Genomic DNA, 25,860 nt, shown 5'->3' with positions numbered 1-25,860 from the left:
AACAGAGAGTTGGCAAGCCATCTCGGTGAGACCGATTGCTATTCTCGGTTAGACCAAAATAATTGCAATAAGTAATAGAGAGTTGGCGAGGCCATCTCGGTGAGACCGAGATCCATATCGGTGTGACCGAACTATTAGGGTTTTGGTAGTGGCTATGTCAAGATGAACTCGGTGGCTCCAGAAAGGAAATATCGGTGGGGCCGAATTGGAGTTTAGGTTTTGGACATATTTGGATAGAGAAACTGGCTGAGGGTTTTGGAGCAATATCACTAAGCACTTGAGCAACAAGATCATTAAGCAACACCTCATCCCATTTTAATAGTATTGGCTTTCCTATGGACTCAATGTGATCTTGGATCACTTAATCAAGAATGTAGAGTCTTGACAATTTGCCAATCATGTTCCTTAGCATTTTGAGGGGTCCACATCTCTATGTCATGCCATGCCAATCATGGAGCATCCTGAAATATTTAACTTAAAAGGATATTAGTTCAATGAGACATATGTTGTTATGAATTACGAAAACCACCAGGGGATTAGTTGCACTTTCAATATTTTTTATGAAGGTTTTAAGACAAGCCACGATGGGAGTAACATCGAGTCCAACTCAGCAAATTTGCCTATGTGGCAATGAGTTAATAAGGAGAGAGATAGTTTGAGTAACTTAGCTAGTTACTCATACTATGAGTAAGATCACACATACCAATACAATATGAGTATAACCTAATAAATGAAGCTTTGCATGACACCACACTTATGTTACTGTTGAGTAAATAGGCAATTTTTGATTAATTTAATCCAGGAAATAATCATGAACATGACATTGACAGAACTAACGGCGTACTAATTATGATCTTGATAAGCACGTACTACGCAAACAGTAGACACATCTACACATAATGCTAGTACGGCTAACACGGAAATAAACAGGAGCGGGATAAGCGAGTTATACCCTCCAGTAGGCCAGGCAGATCGGGAGCGGGATAAGCGGCAGCCTTCTTCTTGTCTTTGAGTTTCTCGACGGCAGCACGATCGGGGTCGGTGGACATGGGGACGACGCGGACGTGGACGATGTAGAGGAAGTAGACGGACGGAAGCGAGCAGTCACGTAGTCGCTCTCCAAAAACCTAATCGCCCCTCTCCCGTACAGGATCCGAAGAGGCGAGGTTTCGGAGGCCTGCTCTCCCGTCGACCGTGTATGCGGTGAACAGGATGGAGTCGCCAACGAAAGCAGCAACAATGGAGCGACAGTGGGTGGGGAGGCAGAGATGAGATCTGATTCACGTGATGGCTAGGGTTGGTAGACGGCCAACATATATGTGCGGCCGCATGGAGAGACATGGGCTGGACCCACGTCCGAGTCGGTAACAGCCCATGATCTGACGTCTCAGATCGTGGTCCACCTGTCAAAGACTCTCCATTCCTGACCGGCAAAAATAAGGGCATAGATGTGAGCTCGGCTTGGCTCATTCTCGTGGCGAGGCGGGCGGAGGAGGAGGAGTGCAAGGGAACCACTTCTCTTCTCAAGCTCCAATAGCATGTGGAAGAGAGTCCCTTATAAAGAGGTCCAACTCCTCTCAAACTAGCAAGGTGGGACTAAACTTCCCACTACACTTAGTGTCATATAACCCACATGGGCCCTTAGAGATTTTCTGAAATTGTTAGATGGGCCCATGGACCACCCTCATATTTCAACAATCCCCCAATAGATCTCAAGGGCCCATTTTGTCCTTTGATCCAAACATTGTTTTGACATACTAGTATTTTAGTGGAGACCTGTTAAGGTTGAGCTCCACCTAGATCAAGTAGCTACACTCATTCACAACTGAACAATGGACTATGCCTTGAATTGTCATAGTTTTGCATAAAGAAGTTTCACCACATGTCTAACTAGTACTAGACTGTCGAAGGCTGGCCCCTCGGGTGGAGCATATTAGTCACACTCCTGGCCTTTTCATGAGCTTATTAGAGATCACTCCAATCTCATAGACTGTGACTAGCATCAGGCTCATATAGGTATGTTCCTCCAAAGATCGCTCTACATGATAGCATCTTGCTTGTATAAGCTTTGGAACACATTGAGATAGTAGTCATCCTACCATACATTACCCGAGAGTGTTGCATCTCTAACGGAGTGGGTTAGTAAAGTTACTCTCTTCAGTTCACCACTGGCTTGTTTTCCTAGGTCCTACTTCACAAGATCTCCGATCAAATAGGTTGCGTTGCCACGATGGCATATCATGTGAGTGTCATACCCATCTCCCTCGATGCATTATCTATCACAACACGCGATAGCCCTTTAGTAAAGGGATCTGCCAGATTCTTAGCCGTTTGGACATAATCCAACGCTATCACTCCGAAGTTTCTTAATTTTCTGACAGCTTTTAATCGCATTCTTATATGTTTGTTGGACTTCATGTTGTCCTTTGAACTTTCAACTTTGGCAATAACAGTCTGATTATCACAGTTCATAAGGGTAGCCGGAACCGGCTTCTCAACCAATGGCAAGTCCATCAAAAGATCTCGAAGTCATTCTGCTTCGACACCAGACGTGTCTCGTGTTGTTAATTCTGCTTCCATTGTCGATCTCGTTAAGATCGTTTGCTTGCAAGACTTCCAGGAAACAACACCACCTCCAAGAGTAAACATATACCCTGTTGTGGCCTTCATCTCATCAGCGTCAGAGATCTAATTCACATCACTATACCCTTCAAGTACCGACGGGTATCTAGTATAGTGAAGTCCATAGTTCATAGTACCTTTCATATAGCACATAACTCTTTCAATAGCATGCTATACATCACCTGGTCTGGACTAGTGACTACTCGATAGTTCAGTGTGCCATGCTTTACGGCTTAGAACCGGGGCTCCAAAAGTGTTTTGAGCACCACAGAGCATATGAGATGTTCCAAGAGCTGAAATTGATATTTCAAGCTAATGCCCGGGTTGAGAGATATGAAGTCTCCAACAAGTTCTTTAGCTGTAAAATGGAGGAGAACAGTTCTGTCAGTGAACACATACTCAGAATGTCTGGGTACCACAACCACTTGACTCAGCTGCGAATTGATCTCCCAGATGAGTGTGTTCTTGATAGTTCTTCAATCACTGCCACCAAGCTACAAAGGCTTCGTGATGAACTATAATATGCAAGGAATGACGAAAATTATTTCCGAGCTCTTTGCGATGCTGAAATCGGTGGAGGTAGAAATCAAGAAAGAGAATCAAGTGTTGATGGTTAACAAGACCACCAGTTTCAAGAAAAAGCGCAAGGGAAAGAAAGGGAACTTCAAGAAGAACGGCAAGAAAGTTGCCGCTCCCGTGAAGAAACCAAAAGCTAGACCCAAGCCTGAGACTGAGTGCTTCTACTACAAGGGTAATGGTCACTAGAAGAGGAACTGCCCCAAATATTTGGCGGATAAGAAGGATGGCAAAGTGAACAAAGGTATATTTGATATATATGTTATTGATGTGTTCCTTACTAGTGCCTGTAGTAGCGCCTGGGTATTTGATATTGGTCCGGTTTCTCATATTTGTAACTCGAAACAGGAGTTGTAGAATAAATGAAGACTGGCGAAGGACGAGGTGATGATGCACGTTGGGAATGATTCCAAGGTTGATGTGATCGTCGTCGGCACGCTACCTCTACATCTACCTTCGGAATTAGTTTTAGACCTCAATAATTATTATTTGGTGCTAGTGTTGAGAATGAACATTATACCTGGATCTTGTTTAATGCGAAACGGTTATTCATTTAAGTCAGAGAATAATGGTTGTTCTATTTATATGGGTAACATCTTTTATGGTCATTGATGTTGGCTTGAACTACGTCGGTATTTCCCCAAAGAGGAAGGAATGATGCAGCACATCAACGGTAGGTGTTTCCCTCAGTGATGAGATCAAGGTTATCGAACCAGTAGGAGAACCACGCAGCACTACGTAAATGGTACCTGCACACAAAGAACAAATACTTGCAACCCGACGTGTTAAAGGGGTTGTCAATCCCTTTCGGGTAACGGTGCCAGAAATTGTCAAGTTGACGAGATAAAATTGTAGTAGATTGATAGATGCAAATAAAAGCAAATAAAATTCAGCTATGTATTTTTGGGTTTTTGGATTAATAGATCTAAAAATAAAAGCGAATAAAAATAGATCTTGAAGGCAAATATGATAAAGAAGAGACCCGGGGGCCGTAGATTTCACTAATGGCTTCTCCCAAGAAAAATAGCATACGGTGGGTAAACAAATTACTGTTGGGCAATTGATAGAACTTCAAATAATTATGACGATATCCAAGAAATGATCATTATATAGGCATCATGTCCAAGATTAGTAGACCGACTCCTGCCTGCAACTACTACTATTACTCCACACATCGACCGCTATCCAGCATGCATCTAGTGTATTAAGTTCATGGAAAAATAGAGTAATGCAATAAGAACGATGACATGATGTAGACAAGATCTATTCATGTAGGAATTAGTCCCCATCTTGTTATGTTTAATGGCAACGATACATACATGTCGGTTCCCCTTCTGTCACTGGGATCAAGCACCGTAAGATCGAACCCATCACAAAGCACCTCTTCCCATGGCAAGAAAAATTGATTTAGTCGGCCTAACTAAACCAAAGATTCGAAGAAGAAATACGAGGCTATAAGTAATCATGCATATAAGAGATCAAAAGACTCAAATAACTTTCATGGATAAAAACATAGATCTGATCATAAACTCAAAGTTCATCGGATCCCAACAAACACACCGCAAAAAGAGTTACATCAAATAGATCTCCAAGAGACCATTGTATTGAGAATCAAAAGAGAGAGAGAGAGAGAGGAAGCCATCTAGCTACTAACTACGGACCCGTAGGTCTACAATGAACTACTCATGCATCATCGGAGAGGCACCAATGAGGATGATGAGCCCCTCCGTGATGGTGTCTAGATTGGATTTGTTGTTTCTGGAATTTGCGGTGGCTGGAATTGATTTTCGTCGACTCCCCTAGGGTTTCTGGAATATTGGGGTATTTATAGAGAAAAGAGGTTGTGCGGGAGGCGGTCGAGGTGGGCACAACCCACCTGGGCGCGCCAGGGCCCCCGGGCGTGCCCTGGTGGGCTATGCCCCCTCGGAGCCCCGCTCAGGTACTTTCTTGGCCCATCGTATGTCTTCTGGTCCAGAAAAAATCACCAAAAAGTTTCACTGTGTTTGTACTCCGTTTGCTATTGATTTCCTGTGAAGTAAAAAACCAGCAAAAAACATCAACTGGCATTGGGCACTATGTGAATAGGTTAGTCCCAAAAAATGATATAAAGTTGCTATAAAATGATTGTAAAACATCCAAGAATGATAATATAACAGCATGGAACAATCAAAATTATAGATATGTTGGAGACATATTAGTCATGCACCTTTAGTGAATGGTCTATTATTGTTGAATCTTGATCGTAGTGATACACGTATTCCTAATATTGATGCCAAAAGATGCAAAGTTGATAATGATAAAGCAACATACTTGTGGCACTGCCGTTTAGGTCATATTGGTGTAAAGCGCATGAAGAAACTCCATGCGGATGGATTTTTGGAATCACTTGATTATGAATCATTTGATACTTGTGAACCATGCCTCATGGGCAAGATGACTAAAACTCCGTTCTCCAGAACAATGGAGAGAGCTAATTACTTATTGGAAATAATACATACCGATGTATGCAGTCCAATGAGTGTTGAGGCACGTGGCGAGTATCATTATTTTCTAACCTTCATAGATGATTTGAGTAGGTATGGGTATATCTACTTGATGAAACACAAGTCTGAAACATTTGAAAAGTTCAACGAATTTCAGAGTGAAGTGGGGAATCATCGTAACAAGAAAATAAAGTTTCTATGATCAGATCACGGAGGCGAATATTTGAGTTACGATTTTGGCCTTCATTTAAAACAATGTGGAATAGTTTCACAACTCACGCCACCTGGTACACCACAACGTAATGGTGTGTCCAAACGTCATAACCATACTTTATTAGATATGGTGCGTTCTATTATGTCTCTTACCGATTTGCCACTATCGTTTTGGGGTTATGCATTAGAGACATCCGCATTCACATTAAATAGGGCACCGTCTAAATCCGTTGAGACGACACCATATGAACTATGGTTTGGCAGGAAACCTAAGCTATCGTTTCTTAATGTTTGGGGATGGGACGCTTATGTCAAAAGGCTTCAGCCTGATAAGCTCGAACCCAAAGTGGAGAAGTGTGACTTCATAGGATACCGGATAGAAACTATAGGGTATAACTTCTACCCACAGATCCGAAGGAAAAATCTTTGTTGCTAAGAATGGGTCCTTTCTAGAGAAGGAGTTTCTCTCGAAAGAAGTGAGTGGGAGGAAAGTAGAACTTGATGAGGTAGTTGTACCTTCTCTCGAGTTGGAAAGTATTACATCAGAGAAAACCGTTTCTGTGATGCCTACATCAACCAGAGAGGAAGCAAATGATGATGAACATGAAACTTCAGATCAAGTTACTACTGGACCTCATAGGTCGACTAGTACACGTTCTGCACCAGAGTGGTATGGTAATCCTGTCCTGGAAGTCATGTTGTTGGACAACGGCGAACCTACGAACTATGAAGAAGCTATGACAAGCCCAGATTCTGACAAATGGCTTGAGGCCATGAAATCTGAGATAGGATCCATATATGAGAACAAAGTGTGGACTTTGGTGGGTTTGCCCGATGATTGGCAAGACATTGAGAATAAATGGATCTTCAAGAGGAAGACAGACACTAATGGTAATATCACTGTCTACAAAGCTCGACTTGTCGCAAAAGGTTTACGACAAGTTCAAGGTGTTGACTATAATGAGACTTTCTCACCCGTAGCGATGCTTAAGTCTGTCCGAATCATGTTAGCAATTGCTGCATTTTATGATTATGAAATTTGGCAAATGGACGTCAAAACTGCATTCCTTAACGGGTTTCTTAAAGAAGAATTGTATATGATGCAACCAGAAGGTTTTCTCGATCCTAAAGGTGCTAACAAAGTGTGCAAGCTCCAGCGATCCATCTATGGACTGGTGCAAGCATCTCGGAGTTGGAATAAACGCTTTGATGAGGTGATCAAAGCATTTGGTTTTATACAGACTTATGGTGAAGCCTGTATTTACAAGAAAGTGAGTGGGAGCTCTGTAGCGTTTCTAATATTATATGTGGATGACATATTGCTGATTGGAAATGATATAGAATTTCTGGATAGCATAAAAGGATATTTGAATAAGAATTTTTCAATGAAAGACCTCGGTGAAGCTGCTTATATATGGACATCAAGATCTATAGGGATAGATCAAGACGCTTAATAGGGCTTTCACAAAGCACATACTTTGATAAGATTTTGAACAAGTTCAAAATGGATCAGTCAAAGAAAGGGTTCTTGCCTGTGTTGCTAGGTGTGAAATTGAGTAAGACTCAAAGCCCGACCATGGCAGAAGATAGAGAGAGAATGAAAATAATTCCCTATGCCTCAGCCATAGGTTCTATAATGTATGCCATGCTGTGTACCAGACCTGATGTGTGCCTTTCCATAAGTATGGCAGGGAGGTACCAAAGTAATCGAGGAGTGGATCACTGGACAGCAGTCAAGAATATCCTGAAGTACCTGAAAAGGACCATGGATATGTTTCTCGTTTATGGAGGTGACGAAGAGCTCATCGTTAAGGGTTATGTCGATGCTAGCTTCGACACAGATCTGGATGACTCTATGTCGCAAACCGGATACATGATTATATTAAATGGTGGAGCTGTCAGTTGGTGCAGTTCTAAGCAGAGTGTCGTGGTGGGATCTATGTGTGAAGAAGAGTACATAGCTGCTTCGGAAGCAGCACATGAAGGAGTCTGGATGAAGGAGTTCATATCCGATCTAGGGGTAATACCCAGTGCATTGAGTCCAATGACAATCTTTTGTGACAACACTGGAGCAATTGCCTTAGCGAAGGAATCCAGGTTTCACAAGAGAACCAAACACATCAAGTGACGCTTCAACTCCATTCACAAATATGTTGAGGATGGAGACATAGAAATTTGCAAAGTGCATACGGATCTGAATGTAGCAGACCCATTGACTAAGCCTCTTCCACGAGCAAAACATGATCAGCACCAAGACTCCATGGGTGTTAGATTCATTACAATGTAATCTAGATTACTGACTCTAGTGCAAGTGGGAGACTGATGGAAATATGCCCTAGAGGCAATAATAAAGTTGTTATTATTATATTTCCTTATTCATGATAAAGGTTTATTATGCATGCTAGAATTGTATTGACCGGACACTTAAATACATGTGTGGATACATAAACAAATACCATGTCCCTAGTGAGCCTCTACTAGACTAGCTCGTGGATCAGACATGGTTAAGGTTTCCTAACCATAGACATGTGTTGTCATTTGATAACGTGATCACATCATTAGGAGAATGATATGATGGACAAGACCCAAACATTAGCATAGCATATGATCGTTTAGTTTATTGCTACTGCTTTCTTAATGTCAAATACATGTTTCTTCGACCATGAGATCATACAAGTCCCGGACTCCAGAGGAATGCCTTGTGTGCCATCAAACGTCACAACATGACTAGGTGATCATAAAGGTTCTCTACAAGTATCTCCGAAGGGGTTTGTTGGGTTGGCATCGATTGAGACTCGGATTTGTCACTCCCTGTGACTGATACGTCTCCAACATATCTATAATTTATGAAGTATTCATGCTATTATTTCATCATTCTTGGATGTTTTACAATCATTTTATAGAAACTTTATATCATTTTTTGGGACTAACCTATTGACCCAGTGCCCAGTGCCAGTTGCTTTTTTTGCTTGTTTTTTACATCGCAGGAAATCAATACCAAATGGAGTCCAAACGCAACGAAACTCCACAAGGATTTTTTTATGGACCAGAAGGAACCCAATGGGCCAGAGCTGCACCTGGGGGGTCCCCCAAGGGGGGCACAACCCACTAGGGTGTGCCAGGCCCCCCTGGCGCGCCCAGGTGGGTTGTGCCCACCTCGGTGGCCTCCCGCACCCCCTCTTTGCACTATAAATTCCCAAATATTCTGAAACCCATCGGGGTTAACCTAGAACAGAAGTTCTGCCGCCGCAGACCTCTGTAGCAATGAAAACCATCTAGACCCGTTCCGGCACCCTGCCGGAGGGTGGAATCATCTCCGGTGGCCATCTTCATCATCCCGGCGGCCACCACGACGAGGAGGGAGTAGTTCACCCTCGGGGCTAAGGGTTTGTACCAGTAGCTATCTGTTTTATCTCTCTCTCTCGTGATCTATATCATGGGCTTTGTTAATATAGTCGGATCATATGATGTTTCTACACTCTATACTCTTGTTATGATGAATTGAATCTTTACCCTTTGAAGTTTTGTCTTGTCGGATTGAATATTCAGAGATGAGAACACATGATATATGTCTTGCGGTATGAATACTTGAGGTGACAATTGGGATATCTTATTGATTCACTTGATATACACTACAAGAAAAGGCACATCCGTGACATTTTGGGCCGAACAAAAAAATTCTATCATACTTATGACACTTCTATGATGATAATTGTGACAAAACCCCGTATCATCATAGATGTGGTGGGGTCCTACTTCTATGACAAAAAATCATGACACAAAATGGGATTTTCGTCCTGGGCGGGCCGGAGACGCAGCTGCATGACATTCTTTGGGCCGTCCATGACGGAAAAAACCGTGGTAGAAGCGAGGGCGAGGAAAATATTGGGGAGTTCCCGGTTACGGTGGGTGGTCGGGGCCGAGCGATGCGCGTTTCTCTCGTACGTACGCGCGTGTGTGCGAGGCGTTGGGCTCTAACTGAACCCGAGTGATTGCACTGCAGGCTACGCGTTACTGAACCCGAGCGATCGATCGATCCCTTGCTGTTAACTGAACTCGAGTGATTCCTTCGCTACTGCTGCTAACTGAAGGCGATCGAACACTGCTGCCTCCTTCCCTGGATGAACAGTGAGCATTGTTGAGGGGGTTTGGATGAATAGTTCCTGGTGGGGGGTTGGATGAACAGGACCCCGTGGTAGTAGAGGCCGTTGCCGCTGGATGAACAGTACCCCGATCGATCGAGCCGGTGGATGAACAGGACCCCGTGGAGGGCTGGATGAACAGGACCCCGTGGAGGGCTGGTTGAATAGTAGCTGGTGGAGGGCTGGTTGAACAGTAGCCAGTGGAGGGCTGGATGAACAGTAGCCAGTGGAGGGCTGGTTGAACAGGACCCCGTGGAGAGGGCTGGTTGAACAGTAGCCAGTGGAGGAGCGCGCGGTGGAGGCTGGATGAACAGGAGCCCATGGATGAACAGTCGCAGGTGGAGGCTGGAGGAGGTTGACGGTGGATGAACAGTAGCCTATGGAGGCTGGAGGAGGTCAACGGTGGAGATGAACAGTATCCCGTGGAGTCCCGTTTTGCGGCATGCCACACTCCTCTCGATGGTCTCAGGACCCCGTTTCGACCGTAACGCTCCAACACAAGTCTGTTTCCTTGTTTTGCGGTACGCCACACCCCTCTCGATCAACAGGACCCCGTTTCAACCGTTTTGCAGTACACCAGACCCCTCCCGATGAACAGGATCCCGTTTCGACCGTGCCCGGTCGAACACAAGGCCGTTTCCTCCGTTCTGCGGAACACCAAGCCTCGTTTCCATCGCCTGTTTCCTCCACGCCGGTTGGCTCCCGATGAACATGACGACGCATTCCGTTCCGACCCAGCCGATTGCCTCCCCATGAACACGACGACGGCGCAGCTTCTCCGTTCCGACCCAGCCAGGTACACGAGCCCTAGCCGTACGTATGCGCGAGTAGGCGTTTTCGAGACCCCGCCCGTATGTACGTACGTGGCTGTATTTTCTTTCTTGCACCCTGGCCGCTGTACATACGGGTACATGCTACGTGTGCGCCTCTACTACAACACATGCGCGCCTCTACATCGACCAGTATGTACGTACATGTTCGCGACCAGAATAACAACGCTACATATGCTTCGACCAGGTGGGTCCCGACTGTCTAGCACTTCCTTGCGTGCGAAGATGTAGCTAGTGGGTCCCAGTAGTCAGGGGGAATTTTTTTCGCGAAATATGGTGGCCCGTCCGGTGGGTCCCTGCTGTCGGGTGGAGGAATCATTATTTTCCGCGTAATAAGGAGGCACTTCCTTGCTGCGGCCATGGACCCAGCTGTCAGCCTCTCCACGTACAATACTCTTCTGATGGAAGTCGTTCCTTGACCACATTGACCATGCCGCGGCGAGAGCACCAGGGCGGTGGACGATGGCAAGGCCTAGGAAGGGGACGACACGGAGAGGAGTACGGGGGTTCACTGGTTCGGCTTTGGTGTGAGCCTGCCGTCGCCGCAGGGCCTGGCCAGCGGTGGGAGTAGTAGGGGGCGGTGAGGCCTCCGCGGCATCACAGCCAGCCACAGGAAGCAGGAGCACGCGGCACGACCGGCGCTGGTTTGGGCGGCTGGAGCAAGAACACCAGAGGTTGAAGAAGCACTACGGCCGTTGGATGCACAATGTACGGTCACTGGAGCTAGAATCGTTCATATTGACTAAGTTGACAAAGCCCTCCATCCCCATCAACTTAGTAGGCCCACAAGTCAGCCTCCCACTATGCTGGGTCCCAGCTAGCAGGGGGAGTATTCATTTTTTATGTGCGTAATAAGGAGGCACTTCCTTGCGTGCGAAGCTATAGCTGGTGGGTCCGACCTGTCAGCGGGGGGAACGTTTTTTTTTTGTGAAAAACGGAGGCCCTTCCGGTGGGTCCGAGATGTCACGTGGAGGAATCATTATTTTGCGCGTAATAAGGAGGCATTTCCTTGTGTGCGGCCGTGGACACAGCTGTCAGCCTCTCCACGTACAGTCCACGTCCGATGGATGTCGTTCGTTGACCATGTTGACCACACCGCGCCCAGAGCACCAGGGCGGTGGACGGCGGCGAGGCCTAAAAGAAGGGCTCGACACGGAGCCGGGGAAGATGCGGTAGTGGATGCGCACGCGGAGAGGAGTACGAGGGTTCACTGGTTCAGCTGCAGTGTGAGGCTGTCGTTGCCACGGAATAATAGGGGTGTGGGTGAGTAGAGGGATGGCCTGGCCAGCAGTGGGAGTAGTAGGGGGTGGTGAGGCCTCTGTGGCAGTACAGCCGGCCATGGGAGGCAGGTGCAGGCGGCACGACCGGCGCTACTTTGGGCGGCTAGAGCAAGAAGACTAGAGGTTGAAGAAGCACGACGGCCAGTGGATGGACATCGTACGGTCACTGCAGCTAGAATCGTTTATATTGACTAAGTTGACAAAGCCCTTGGTACGCGTCAACTTAGTAGGCCCATAGGTCAGCCTCCGAAATGGTGCGCCCCAGATGTCAGGGGGAGGAATCATTTTTTGGGCAGCTGAAGCTAGAATATCCGAGATTGAAGAAGAAGCACGACATCCGTTGGATGGACATCCAAAGGCCACTGCTACTAGAACCGTGTGTTAACTATAAGTTGACAAAGCCTTGCATACGCGTGAACTTACTTTTTTTAGGGGACGCGTCAACTTAGTAGGCCCACAAGTGTGTGGCAGAGATCTTATAGCCCATTTGCGATTTGTAAGAATGTACTACCCATTTTTGAATTCTAATGGAATTTACTACAGCCCATTTACAGTTTGTTAAAAGTACAACCCATTTTCTAGCTAGGGCAACGATTAATAATTTCAACCAACCGTTCAAAACAGAATTAAATAAAATTTCCCACATTTTGATGGGATCCGAAATATTTTGTCCCAAAATTTCTAGTCAGATTAAATACAATTTCAATATAAATTTGTATTACATAAAAATCCAACGAAACATTGCACGCACAACAATTAATGAAATTAAAATTTTCAGAATCCAAAAGTAATATTTTATAAACTAATTACGTGTTTGGTGCATTTTTTATAGTTACTGCCCAGTTTCTATAATTACATCCCATTTATTATTTCTTAAAGCCCATTTTCTTGTTAAGCCTAATGCATCCCTCCTACGAAAGATTTGCAGCCCAGCGGGGCGGAGAATAACAAGTTGACCCGGATTGTGTACAACTGTCGGCCCAGGTGCATTGCTGATGTTAACAAAAGGCTTGTGTAGTACAGTACAACCTTACATGGCTACTCAGCCCACATTCAACGATGCCGGAAAGGCCCAAACAAGGCTTCTGTACAACTTTTTGAAGTCAATGAGCTCAATTAATAACTTAAGAAAAAAGTTAGTGTACAGTGGAACCTAATTAAATGCTGTCACGAGCGAAGAAATAATTCAACGGGTCCCACTTGTGCGTGTGTGCATGTGTGTGCGTGTTTGTGTGTGTGTTTGTGTGTTTGTGTGTGTGTGTGAGAGAGAGAGAGAGAGACACATCGGTCGATGCTCGTAAATACATCTTTCAACCATATGCATTGATGATGCTCAGTAAAAACTTATATAGTTGACACAATCATATAGAACATCATAGTAAACTGAACTTGCATACAAAAATTTCACGTAGGCGGCACAATCAGGGTGGAAGCAGTGGATCGCTACGGGTAGGGCTATGTTGAAACCAACGAACTCGTACATAATGGTTCATCGTCTTTATCAATGACGGGGAAATATCTTGAATGTTGTGCAAAGAAAACAGACACACAACACAATATATAAGTTCTGCTAGAACATTAAGTTGACGTACAACCCTTTCTAAAAAAAGTTCAGGTAAAAAAAAGAACAGGTCACAATCAAATGTACTGGCACATCAGTGCTTCAAACCCATAGCTCGGATTTAACCAGTATCTGACAAGATTTAGTTGCTACCTCAAATTAGAGAACATCCAGGCAGCCAGCCCTGCCTCTTCTCCCAAAGAAGCAGTGGCCTCCGCCGCGCGATGGAGTAGTGTCGGTGTTCTGGGAACGGGGAACGGGGGTCCCCAGACTTGCCTGCCTGCGGCCCACGGCGTGGTTGTGCGAGCAGGCCTGTATGGCCCATCTTCCTCAACGAGGCATTCAAGACCCTTGCGAGGGGCCAAGCCTCGCGAGGCGGCCGACGCAAGACCTCCTCAGGAGCGGCCTCGCCAGGCAGGCTCGCGAGGAGCGCAGATATCAAGGTGAGGCAAACCTCGCGAGGCTCTTGTGACATAAGCCATGACGATCAAGACCAGGCGGGCGCCAGGCGGGCGCCAGCGCGCGCAGGGTCCTCATTTCCTCTTTGGTGCTAAGGAGGCAGGCGCAGGCGCGGAGTACCGAGGCATCAAGCAAAGGTTTCCATATCGGTGCAACGAGACCAAAGACCAGCAGGACGACAGGACGGAGGTCACCATGGAGCCCAAGACGGCGTCACCACCAGAGCCTTTTGCAGGCGAAGACCACTTTTGCGACGCCCCGAGACCAACGCTCCAGTCGCCTTCCATATTTTTTTGTCGTTATCGTTGTGTGTTTTATTTGTTTGTTGCATTCATCATCGCATCATTTGCATTGCATCGGCACTCGTTGCTGTCATTGTTTTTAAAACATGCATCCGCTCGTAGTTGCCGCATTCCCCCTTGCCTTCGTGACCGTTCCGAGACCAACCTTGTTCTTCGTTTTCCCTCTTGCTTAAACCGGAGTCCCTCTTTGCACAGTGCATCGCCCCCTCGCCCGTGTCCGAAACTTCCCCGAACCCGAACCGGACTATCGTTACCATTGGGTCCGGATCATCCCCCAACATCTATAAAACATCACCATTTTCTTCATTGGACTTCCTAAACTATATTTTCTCAGCCGTCCGATTTTAATCAGATGATCCAAAATACCCCTTTCTTTCCCTATATAAAGACCCTAATCTAAATATGGACAAACCCTAACTTCTAGGGAGATGTCCCATCCATCCTCCTAGCCGCCGCCGCCACTCCTCTTTTGTCTCCTCCCACCTCGGGTTCTTCCCCGATCTAAATCCTCCCTCATTTTCTTCACTGGACCAATCCCGCAGCGCTCCTCCTTCTCCTGCACGAGCCCTGCCTCGCTCCTGGCCTCCTCCTCGCCTCGCGTCCGAAGACCAGCGCCGCCGCCGGCAACCACCAGGTCGCCACGCCCTGCCTTCTCTTCATTTACCCCCTGCTTCTCTCCCTCTCAACCTCTCTAATCTCTCTCGCCTCTCCCTTCTCTAGCAGGAACCCGACGCCATGGATGCTCGCGTCCCTGATCTTGCAGCGCCACCGCCTGGAGCTTCTCAGCCGGAGGCCTTCACCTCGTCCGGGTCACCAGCGTCCATCCCCGCCTGAACCTCGCGACCTCTCTGAACCCTGCGACCGCTGCATTGTCTCTACTTTGAACACGCCTCTGTCAGCAATCACAAGAGGTCGTCGTTGCCCCGGAGCTCCACTGTTGCCGTCCCCGACCTGCCTCGGTCCACCGGGAATCCATTCCCGTCCTCCTCCGCGCCGGAAATGGCAAGCACCGACCGGATCTGCTCGTCCTCGCCGTCCCTTGCACTCGCCGAGTCCCGCCATTGACTGCGCTACCCCAAGACGCACTGCCTCCTTCTGTCGGGAGAAGACAGAGGAAGCCGCCGCTGCCGCGTTGACCGCCAAGTCCCACGCCGCCCCGCCTGCTCCTTCAAGTCCTACCAGCTACATCGCCTCGCCAAGTCCGCCGCCGTCGCCCAAGGCCCTCGGCTTCGCCGCCTCGCCAAGTCCCTGCCGCCGCCCCTGCTTCCCCTGCTTCGAGCGAGACGGGACGACGCGCCCCTGCTCCTTGCGTTGACCGCGCCTCCAGCGCCTGGGCCAGCATCCTCCAGCCCCAAGCGCCCACTTCGTCAGCCCGAGCGGCCAGGCCTGCAGCCAGCTCCACCCACGGGCCAAGGCCCATGGTGAGCCTCCAGCGCCCCTGCTCCTATGGGCCCAGCCAGTTTCGGCCCCTATAGTGTTTTTTCCTCTGGACGAATTTAATCAATTATCCCAGGATTTACAGTTTTACAGATTGCACCCTCTTTGTCATGCATATAATAACTTAATAACCATGCATCATTTGTAAAAACATTATATATGAAAAATGCTCAGAAATTTGTGTAGTTTAATAATATCCAACTTTCATCCATGTTTAAACTGTTTAAATGTGTTGTTTGTTTAATTTGCTCAAATGCCGTGTTAAAATGATTTATTCCATAACCAAATAACCGTAGCTCGGATTTAAATAAAATTTATATGTAAATGGGGTAGAAAAATGCCTAGTTTAACATGGTGCCCTTCATTTTGCTGTTTAACAACATTAAAATTGTGTTTAGGGCAGAACAGTACCAAATTCAAAATATGCATATGAGGATTTTCCGGAATTGTTGTTTGTTGTTCCGGCCTCAATTAAACTTGCCTAAATAGTTAGTTTACTTATGCTTCACCTCCTGCCATGTTTAATAACATTTAATATTGTTGGGTACATAACCGAGAGTACTAAACAATTGATGTGGTGTTTCATCAATATGCAACTCGTTGCATATTGAGCTCCACTTAATTCGTAGTATTGTTTGTGCACTTTGCTTTGCCATGCCTATTTAAACCGGACATGCATCATACTTGATTGTGCATCATGCCATGTTTATGTGATGGTTGTTTACTATGTTGTTTGTTTCTTTCCGGTTTGCTTCTCTCGTTAGCTTCGGTTTCGTTCCGGAGTTGTGAGGATTCGTTCGACTTCGTCCGTTTGTCTTCTTCTTGGACTCGTTCTTCTTCCTAGCGGGATCTCAGGCAAGATGACCATACCCTCGAAATCACTTCTACCTTTGCTTGCTAGTTGTTTGCTCTATCGCTATGTTGTGCTACCTACCACTTGCTATATCATGCCTCCCATATTACCATGTCAAGCCTCTAACCCACCTTTCCTAGCAAACCGTTGTTTGGCTATGTTACCACTTTTGCTCAGCCCCTCTTATAGCGTTGCTAGTTGCAGGTGAAGATGAAGATTGCTCCATGTTGGATTATGTTTATGTTGGGATATCACAATATCTCTTATCTTAATTAATGCATCTATATATTTGGTAAAGGGTGGAAGGCTCGGCCTTATGCCTGGTATTTTGTTCCACTCTTGCCGCCCTAGTTTCCGTCATACCGGTGTTATGTTCCTTGATTTTTCGTTCCTTACGCGGTTGGGTGATTTATGGACCCCCTTGACAGTTCGCTTTGAATAAAACTCCTCCAGCAAGGCCCAACCTTGGTTTTACCATTTGCTACCACCTATCCCCTTTTCCCTTGGGTTCTGCAGACTCAAGGGTCATCTTTATTTTAGACCCCCCCGGGCCAGTGCTCCTTCGAGTGTTGGTCCGAACTGACCTGCCTGCAAGGCCACCTTGGGGAAACTTGAGGTCTAGTTTTACTCGTAGCTAGTCTCATCCGGTATTGCCTTGAGAACGAGATATGTGCAGCTCCTATCGGGATTTGTCGGCACATCGGGCGGCTTTGCTGGTCTTGTTTTACCATTGTCGAAATGTCTTGTAAACCGGGATTCCGAGACTGATCGGGTCTTCCTAGGAGAAGGTTTATCCTTCGTTGACCGTGAGAGCTTATAATGGGCTAAGTTGGGACACCCCTACAGGGTTTTATCTTTCGAAAGCCGTGCCCGCGGTTATGTGGCAGATGGGAATTTGTTAATGTCCTGTTGTAGAGAACTTGACACTTGACTTAATTAAAATACATCAACCGCGTGTGTAGCCATGATGGTCTCTTTTCGGCGGAGTCCGGGAAGTGAACACGGTTTTTGGGTTATGTTTGACGTAAGTAGGAGTTCAGGATCACTTCTTGATCATTACTAGTTGACGACCGTTCCGTTGCTTCTCTTCTCGCTCTTATTTGCGTATGTTAGCCACCATATATGCTTAGTGCTTGATGCAGCTCCACCTCACTACCTTTTCCTTCCTATAAGCTTAAATAGTCTTGATCTCGGGGGTGTGAGATTGCTGAGTCCTCGTGACTCACAGATACTTCCAAAACAGTTGCAGGTGCCGACGATGACAGTGCAGGTGACGCAACTGAGCTCAAGTGGGAGCTCGATGAAGCTCTTGTTCGTTGTGTTGTTTCTTTTCATGTTGATCAGTAGTGGAGCCCAGTTGGGACGATCGGGGATCTAGCAGTTGGGTTGTCTTCTTTTATTTTGGTTCCGTAGTCGGACCTATGTGTGTATCTTGAATGTTGTATGAATTCATTTATGTATTGTGTGAACTGGCGATTGTAAGCCAACTCTTTATCCCATTCTTGTTCATTACATGGGATTGTGTGAAGATGACCCTTCTTGCGACAAAACCACAATGCGGTTATGCCTCTAAGTCGTGCCTCGACACGTGGGAGATATAGCCGCATCGTGGGTGTGACAAGTTGGTAATCAGAGCGATCCCCGACTTAGGAGCCCCTGCTTGATTGAATCGCCGACGTTGTTGAGTCTAGAACAAAAATGTTTTGAGTCTTAGGATTATATATATCAGAGAGTAGGATTCCTTTTACTCCTCAGTCGCTTCGTCGCTCTGGTGAGGCCTCCTGACGTAGAAGTTTTGACTCTTCTCTCCTCAAATTTCACTAAAAAAATATTAGGATCACGCGGGTATCTTGGAATCGTTCCGATTGTTTTGTGATGAGAACATTGCTCTTGGTGCCTCCTGACATTTAGGGGTTGTGGCAGTGTCCCGGGGAGTTGAGCTCCGAGGTGTTGTCGTCACAATTTTATCGTTGCAGTTCTGGAATACCTGAGTTTCGCCGACATCGAAAATCTCTTTTATGCAGTTGTTGGTGAGATCACCTCGACGCCACCCAGTACTGGGGCGGGAGTTCGGGAGTATTGCCATAACTCGTATAACGGATGCTTTTCGAAGGTTGAGGTAAATGATTTCCGAAGGTTTCTTGGTTATGTGTTGACGGATGGATACAGCTGGATCTAGGTATTGTTAGTTTGGGTGATATATTTTGTGTCCCCTGTATCCCCAACACCTAATTGCATAACCAGAAAATTTCGGGAGTTTATAAGTGGGAATTCAAGTAGCTCCTAGGATATTTTTCCGACAGATGCATGATATGAGATTGGGGTTCGACGTCTAGTGGTCCGCCTTTCCACGGTTGGTTTTACAGTGGTCTCGTAGTGTCTTAAAGAGTCCTTGGCTATGCCGACTCGGGGACGCTTCGTATGTCATGTGCACTGCTTGTACATGATGGTGCTGTATGATCGAGCCTGTGTGGGCACCACCACGAAAACTTCGGACGAAAACTCTATCATATGTTTGTTTCGGCTTATTTTGCAAGCCAAATCCTTTGTTTTGTTTTGTTTTGTTTTGTGGTATTCGAGTTGCTTCGAAGTCAAGTGTTGATTCCATACCTTCCTAAGTGGTGTTCTCATATTTCCGATGTGGATACTAATCCTTCATGATCATCGAGTTTGCCATCTTAATTCTTTTCCAACCGGCGTGCTTCTCTTTTAGTGGATCCGATCATTTTCAACATCCGCAAGATCAATTCTAAGCTTTTCTCAACGGTGTTCATTTCATCCGACCCAAGTTGCCTTTGTTTTCCCACCCTCCCACCCTTTTTCTTTAAACACTCAGATTTCTTAATCAAGTATCCATCTTATAGATGGGAAGTCTCTCCATTCTTTTCCGTCAATGTTCTTATTCGGTGATTCTTAGGAAGATACTAACGGAGCCTTAACTTCATCATTATTCGTTCTCTTTCTTCTCTAGTGGATTAAATTCAAGCTTTAGCGATCATATCTTTTTCCTCGTTTCAAATGCTTTCTCATGCCGGTGCACCTCTCACTATTTTCATTGGTTCCGGAGTGTACAAGATATCTCAGAAGATTCATGTTTTCGTTCCTAATCCGTTCAAGCTATTTCGAGGTCTTACCTTTTTCAAGCCATTTAATTCAACCGGCGAAATCTTTCTTTTAAATCGTTCAACCGGTGCTATCTCCTTTTCAAGTAATCATTTGAACGGTGTTTCTTTTGAGTGGGCCCTAACCCACGGGTCTTTTCCCAGGATCTTACCTGACTCTTCTAATTTTCCCGGAGCTTCTAAAATTCTTTTCAAAGTTTGACGTAAGGATGGGTTATCATCAGTCATATGTCTTTCTCCATGATCTTTCAAATTCTTTTCATTGTTGATTCAACCTTTCTATTCTTCATGGTTCCGGAGTGCCTCAATAATTCATGGTGGCGTTTCTCATCGTCATTCTCAACATTTGAAGACCGAAGAAGAATTTCTCCTAAATCTTGGTCCGTTCTCTTGAAGATTCATAGTTCTTATGCCATCCTCTCATAATTGTTTTCGATTGTGAGAATTCTTTTCATACACATCCGAAGCATTTCATGAGTTGTTTTCGTTTCTTGATCATCCAAAGGCCATCATGTCATAATTATTCATTCCAGCTTTCAGCTCTCGTTCTCGAATTCTTCTGGTGCATCGTTCAAATATCCTCTAATCAGTTCATGATCTTTTCGTTCTCATGTGCCTAAATTATGTCATGTATCTTTATTCGTTTTCTAATTCTTCCCGGTGATTTGTGCCTTTGTTACTTTCATTCTCAATTCTTACGGTGGTTCATTCAAGAATTCTCTTCCGTTGTTATCGTATCAATTCATTCGTTCTTTTCCAAATTCTCTTCCGTAGTTACCGATGGTTCGTTGAAGTCCTTCTCAAGTTTGCGCTATATCTATCTTAATCCTTTCTATGAGAATAAGTAGTATGCCAAATCCGTTGTTTGTCATCAATCTAAATTGGTGAAGGATACGCGTAATGTAATTCTTACTCTTGTTTCCTCCAAGTGATTAATTCCTTATTCCGGAGATTTATCAAAATTATTGATCTCATTTGTTAATTTTTCTTTCCGGAGTTCCAAGTTTTCTCGGTTATCTCATCATGAAGCTCCATCTAAATCATTGCAATGCTTCAATTCTTGTTTTTTTTCTACCTTCACTTCCTTCCTACCATTTCTTTTCTTACCGGAGCTCTTCATAGAGGCTCTACAGGGTGGTTCGTCAAGGATTCTTTTCATTCTTCAATTGTTCTTCAAGAATTCTCTCGAAGTTATGATCCATCAAGCCATACTTCAAAATAAACATGGTGTTCAACACATGTTTTGTTTTGTGGAGTCCAAGCATTCTTCATCTCGCATTCTAAAGTGCAATTCGTTCTACCTTATCATTTGAGGTGGTGTTATGTCATTCTTGACAGTTTGAGTTCGTGTTTCATGATTCACATGTTGTCAAGAATGAGATATTTTAAATCCACCAATCTATTCGTTGGATTTATCTTGTGTCATGTTTCACCTAAAGCTTTCCCTAAGGATTTTGGTATTTATGGTGCTCATAAATGACCCAAGATCTTCATTTATCCTCCCGGCGAAATAAGTTTTCATCTCCTTGTTGATCCCAATTCAATCAATCATTGTTTCCGTTAGTGGCAGTTTGTCACCTCATAATGTTGGGATGTTCCCATAAGCCCACTACAAGCTTATTCTTTTCGTTGTTGGTTTTCCAACAACTCTGCTCAACCCTTCTTCGTAAGGACGTTCTCAAATTCATTTGTAGTAGAAGATGTTCTTCCTCTTCGTTCTTTTCACTCCATTATTCTTTCCGGAGGCTTTCTGATATTGCTCTCTTCGAACCATCATCTTTTCATACCAAGATCATGTTTTCTTTTCATTTCTGGCCAATTAACAGGAGTATCGTGTCCTCCATTCAAGTTCTCTCATCTTAACAAATTTTGCCTCCCTTCCCAACCGGAGTGATGTCTGAAATCTTTCTGACCCATTGTGCCATTCTTTCAATAGTTCCGGAGACAGTGTGTTGTTAATTTCATTGAGTATCCTCTCATCTTGTCAAGATCATGTTAAATTCCTTCCATTTACAGTCGGAGTGCTGCCCAAATTATATCGTTCTTATTCCTTCCCTATCTTGTTTTAACCGGAGTGGTTTAAATATCTATCGTGTCACTTAACCTCAAGGTTCTCATGGTGTTCCTTGTTTTCGTTTACTACGGAGTGCTCTCAATTCGCTTATCTCCGTTGTGTCATTTCTTTCGATTTGTTCAACCCCGCAAGGTTCTTTGGTTCCACTCATTTGTCAAAGAAGCAATTAGTTTTACCTCTTCTTTTCCTCTCCCGTTTCTCTCCGGTGCCATCCTAGATCTCGGGACGAGATCCTCTTGTAGTGGTGGAGTGTTGTGACGCCCCGAGACCAATGCTCCAGTCGCCTTCCATATTTTTTTGTCGTTATCATTGTGTGTTTTATTTGTTTGTTGCATTCATCATCGCATCATTTGCATTGCATCGGCACTCGTTGCCGTCATTGTTTTTAAAACATGCATCCGCTCGTAGTTGCCGCATTCCCCCTTGCCTTCGTGACCGTTCCGAGACCAACCTTGTTCTTCGTTTTCCCTCTTGCTTAAACCGGAGTCCCTCTCTGCACAGTGCATCGCCCCCTCGCCCGTGTCCGAAACTTCCCCGAACCCGAACCGGACTATCGTTACCATTGGGTCGGGATCATCCCCCAACATCTATAAAACATCACCATTTTCTTCATTGGACTTCCTAAACTATATTTTCTCAGCCGTCCGATTTTAATCAGATGATGCAAAATACCCCTTTCTTTCCCTATATAAAGACCCTAATCTAAATATGGACAAACTCTAACTTCTAGGGAGATGTCCCATCCATCCTCCTAGCCGCCGCCGACACTCCTCTTTTGTCTCCTCCCACCTCGGGTTCTTCCCCGATCTAAATCCTCCCTCGTTTTCTTCACTGGACCAATCCCGCAGCGCTCCTCCTTCTCCTGCACGAGCCCTGCCTTGTCCCTGGCCTCCTCCTCGCCTCGCGTCCGAAGACCAGCGCCGCCGCCGGCAACCACCAGGTCGCCATGCCCTGCCTTCTCTTCATTTACCCCCCTGCTTCTCTCCCTCTCAACCTCTCTAATCTCTCTCGCCTCTCCCTTCTCTAGCAGGAACCCGACGCCATGGATGCTCGCGTCCCTGATCTTGCAGCGCCACCTCCTGGAGCTTCTCAGCCGGAGGCCTTCACCTCGTCCGCGTCGCCGGCGTCCATCTCCGCCTGAACCTCGCGACCTCTCTGAATTCTGTGACCGCTGCATCGTCTCTACTTCGAACACGCCTCTGTCAGCAATCACAAGAGGTTGTCGTTGCCCCGAAGCTCCACTGTTGCCGTCCCTGACCTGCCTCGGTCCACCGGGAATCCATTCCCGTCCTCCTCCGTGCCGGAAACGGCAAGCACCAACCGGATCTGCTCGTCCTCGCTGTCCCTTGCACTCGCTGAGTCCCGCCGTTGACTGCGCTACCCTGAGACGCACTGCCTCCTTCTGTCGGGAGAAGACAGAGGAAGCCGCCGCTGCCGCGTTGACCGCCAAGTCCCACGCCGCCCCGCCTGCTCCTTCAAGTCCTGCCAGCTACATCACCTCGCCAAGTCCGCCGCCGTCGCCCAAGGCCCTCGGCTTCGCCGCCTCGCCAAGTCCCTGCCGCCGCCCCTGCTTCGAGCAAGACGGGACGACGCGCCCCTGCTCCTTGCGTTGACCGCGCCTCGAGCGCCTGGGCCAGCATCCTCCAGCCCCAAGCGCCCACTTCGTCAGCCCGAGCGGCCAGGCCTGCAGCCAGCTCCACCCACGGGCCAAGGCCCATGGTGAGCCTCCAGCGCCCCTGCTCCTATGGGCCCAGCCAGTTTCGGCCCCTATAGTGTTTTTTCCTCTGGACGAATTTAATCAATTATCCCAGGATTTACAGTTTTACAGATTGCACCCTCTTTGTCATGCATATAATAACTTAATAACCATGCATCATTTGTAAAAACATTATATATGAAAAATGCTCAGAAATTTGTGTAGTTTAATAATATCCAACTTTCATCCATGTTTAAACTGTTTAAATGTGTTGTTTGTTTAATTTGCTCAAATGCCGTGTTAAAATGATTTATTCCATAACCAAATAACCGTAGCTCGGATTTAAATAAAATTTATATGTAAATGGGGTAGAAAAATGCCTAGTTTAACATGGTGCCCTTCATTTTGCTGTTTAACAACATTAAAATTGTGTTTAGGGCAGAACAGTACCACATTCAAAATATGCATATGAGGATTTTCCGGAATTGTTGTTTGTTGTTCCGGCCTCAATTAAACTTGCCTAAATAGTTAGTTTACTTATGCTTCACCTCCTGCCATGTTTAATAACATTTAATATTGTTGGGTACATAACCGAGAGTACTAAACAATTGATGTGGTGTTTCGTCAATATGCAACTCGTTGCATATTGAGCTCCACTTAATTCATAGTATTGTTTGTGCACCTTGCTTTGCCATGCCTATTTAAACCGGACATGCATCATACTTGATTGTGCATCATGCCATGTTTATGTGATGGTTGTTTACTATGTTGTTTGTTTCTTTCTGGTTTGCTTCTCTCGTTAGCTTCGGTTTCGTTCCGGAGTTGTGAGGATTCGTTCGACTTCGTCCGTTTGTCTTCTTCTTGGACTCGTTCTTCTTCCTAGCGGGATCTCAGGCAAGATGACCATACCCTCGAAATCACTTCTATCTTTGCTTGCTAGTTGTTCGCTCTATCGCTATGTTGCGCTACCTACCACTTGCTATATCATGCCTCCCATATTTCCTTGTCAAGCCTCTAACCCACCTTTCCTAGCAAACCGTTGTTTGGCTATGTTACCACTTTTGCTCAGCCCCTCTTATAGCGTTGCTAGTTGCAGGTGAAGATGAAGATTGCTCCATGTTGGATTATGTTTATGTTGGGATATCACAATATCTCTTATCTTAATTAATGCATCTATATATTTGGTAAAGGGTGGAAGGCTCGGCCTTATGCCTGGTGTTTTGTTCCACTCTTGCCGCCCTGGTTTCCGTCATACCGGTGTTATGTTCCTTGATTTTGCGTTCCTTACGCGGTTGGGTGATTTATAGGACCCCCTTGACAGTTCGCTTTGAATAAAACTCCTCCAGCAAGGCCCAACCTTGGTTTTACCATTTTCTACCACCTATCCCCTTTTCCCTTGGGTTCTGCAGACTCAAGGGTCATCTTTATTTTTGACCCCCCCGGGCCAGTGCTCCTTCGAGTGTTGGTCCAAACTGAGCTGCCTGCGGGGCCACCTTGGGGAAACTTGAGGTCTGGTTTTACTCGTAGCTAGTCTCATCCGGTGTTGCCCTGAGAACGAGATATGTGCAGCTCCTATCGGGATTTGTCGGCACATCGGGCGGCTTTGCTGGTCTTGTTTTACCATTGTCGAAATGTCTTGTAAACCGGGATTCCGAGACTGATCGGGTCTTCCTGGGAGAAGGTTTATCCTTCGTTGACCGTGAGAGCTTATAATGGGCTAAGTTGGGACACCCCTGCAGGGTTTTATCTTTCGAAAGCCGTGCCCGCGGTTATGTGGCAGATGGGAATTTGTTAATGTCCGGTTGTAGAGAACTTGACACTTGACTTAATTAAAATACATCAAACGCGTGTGTAGCCGTGATGGTCTCTTTTCGGCGGAGTCCGGGAAGTGAACACGGTTTTTGGGTTATGTTTGACGTAAGTAGGAGTTCAGGATCACTTCTTGATCATTACTAGTTGACGACCGTTCCGTTGCTTCTCTTCTCGCTCTTATTTGCGTATGTTAGCCACCATATATGCTTAGTGCTTGCTGCAGCTCCACCTCACTACCTTTTCCTTCCTATAAGCTTAAATAGTCTTGATCTCGCGGGTGTGAGATTGCTGAGTCCTCGTGACTCACAGATACTTCCAAAACAGTTGCAGGTGCCGACGATGACAGTGCAGGTGACGCAACTGAGCTCAAGTGGGAGCTCGATGAAGCTCTTGTTCGT

The sequence above is a fragment of the Aegilops tauschii genome, chromosome 1 (assembly GCF_002575655.3).
Source record: "Aegilops tauschii subsp. strangulata cultivar AL8/78 chromosome 1, Aet v6.0, whole genome shotgun sequence".
Taxonomy (NCBI): Eukaryota; Viridiplantae; Streptophyta; class Magnoliopsida; order Poales; family Poaceae; genus Aegilops; species Aegilops tauschii.
The sequence above is the reverse complement of the archived record's forward strand: the minus strand, read 5'-3'. Positions refer to the sequence as shown.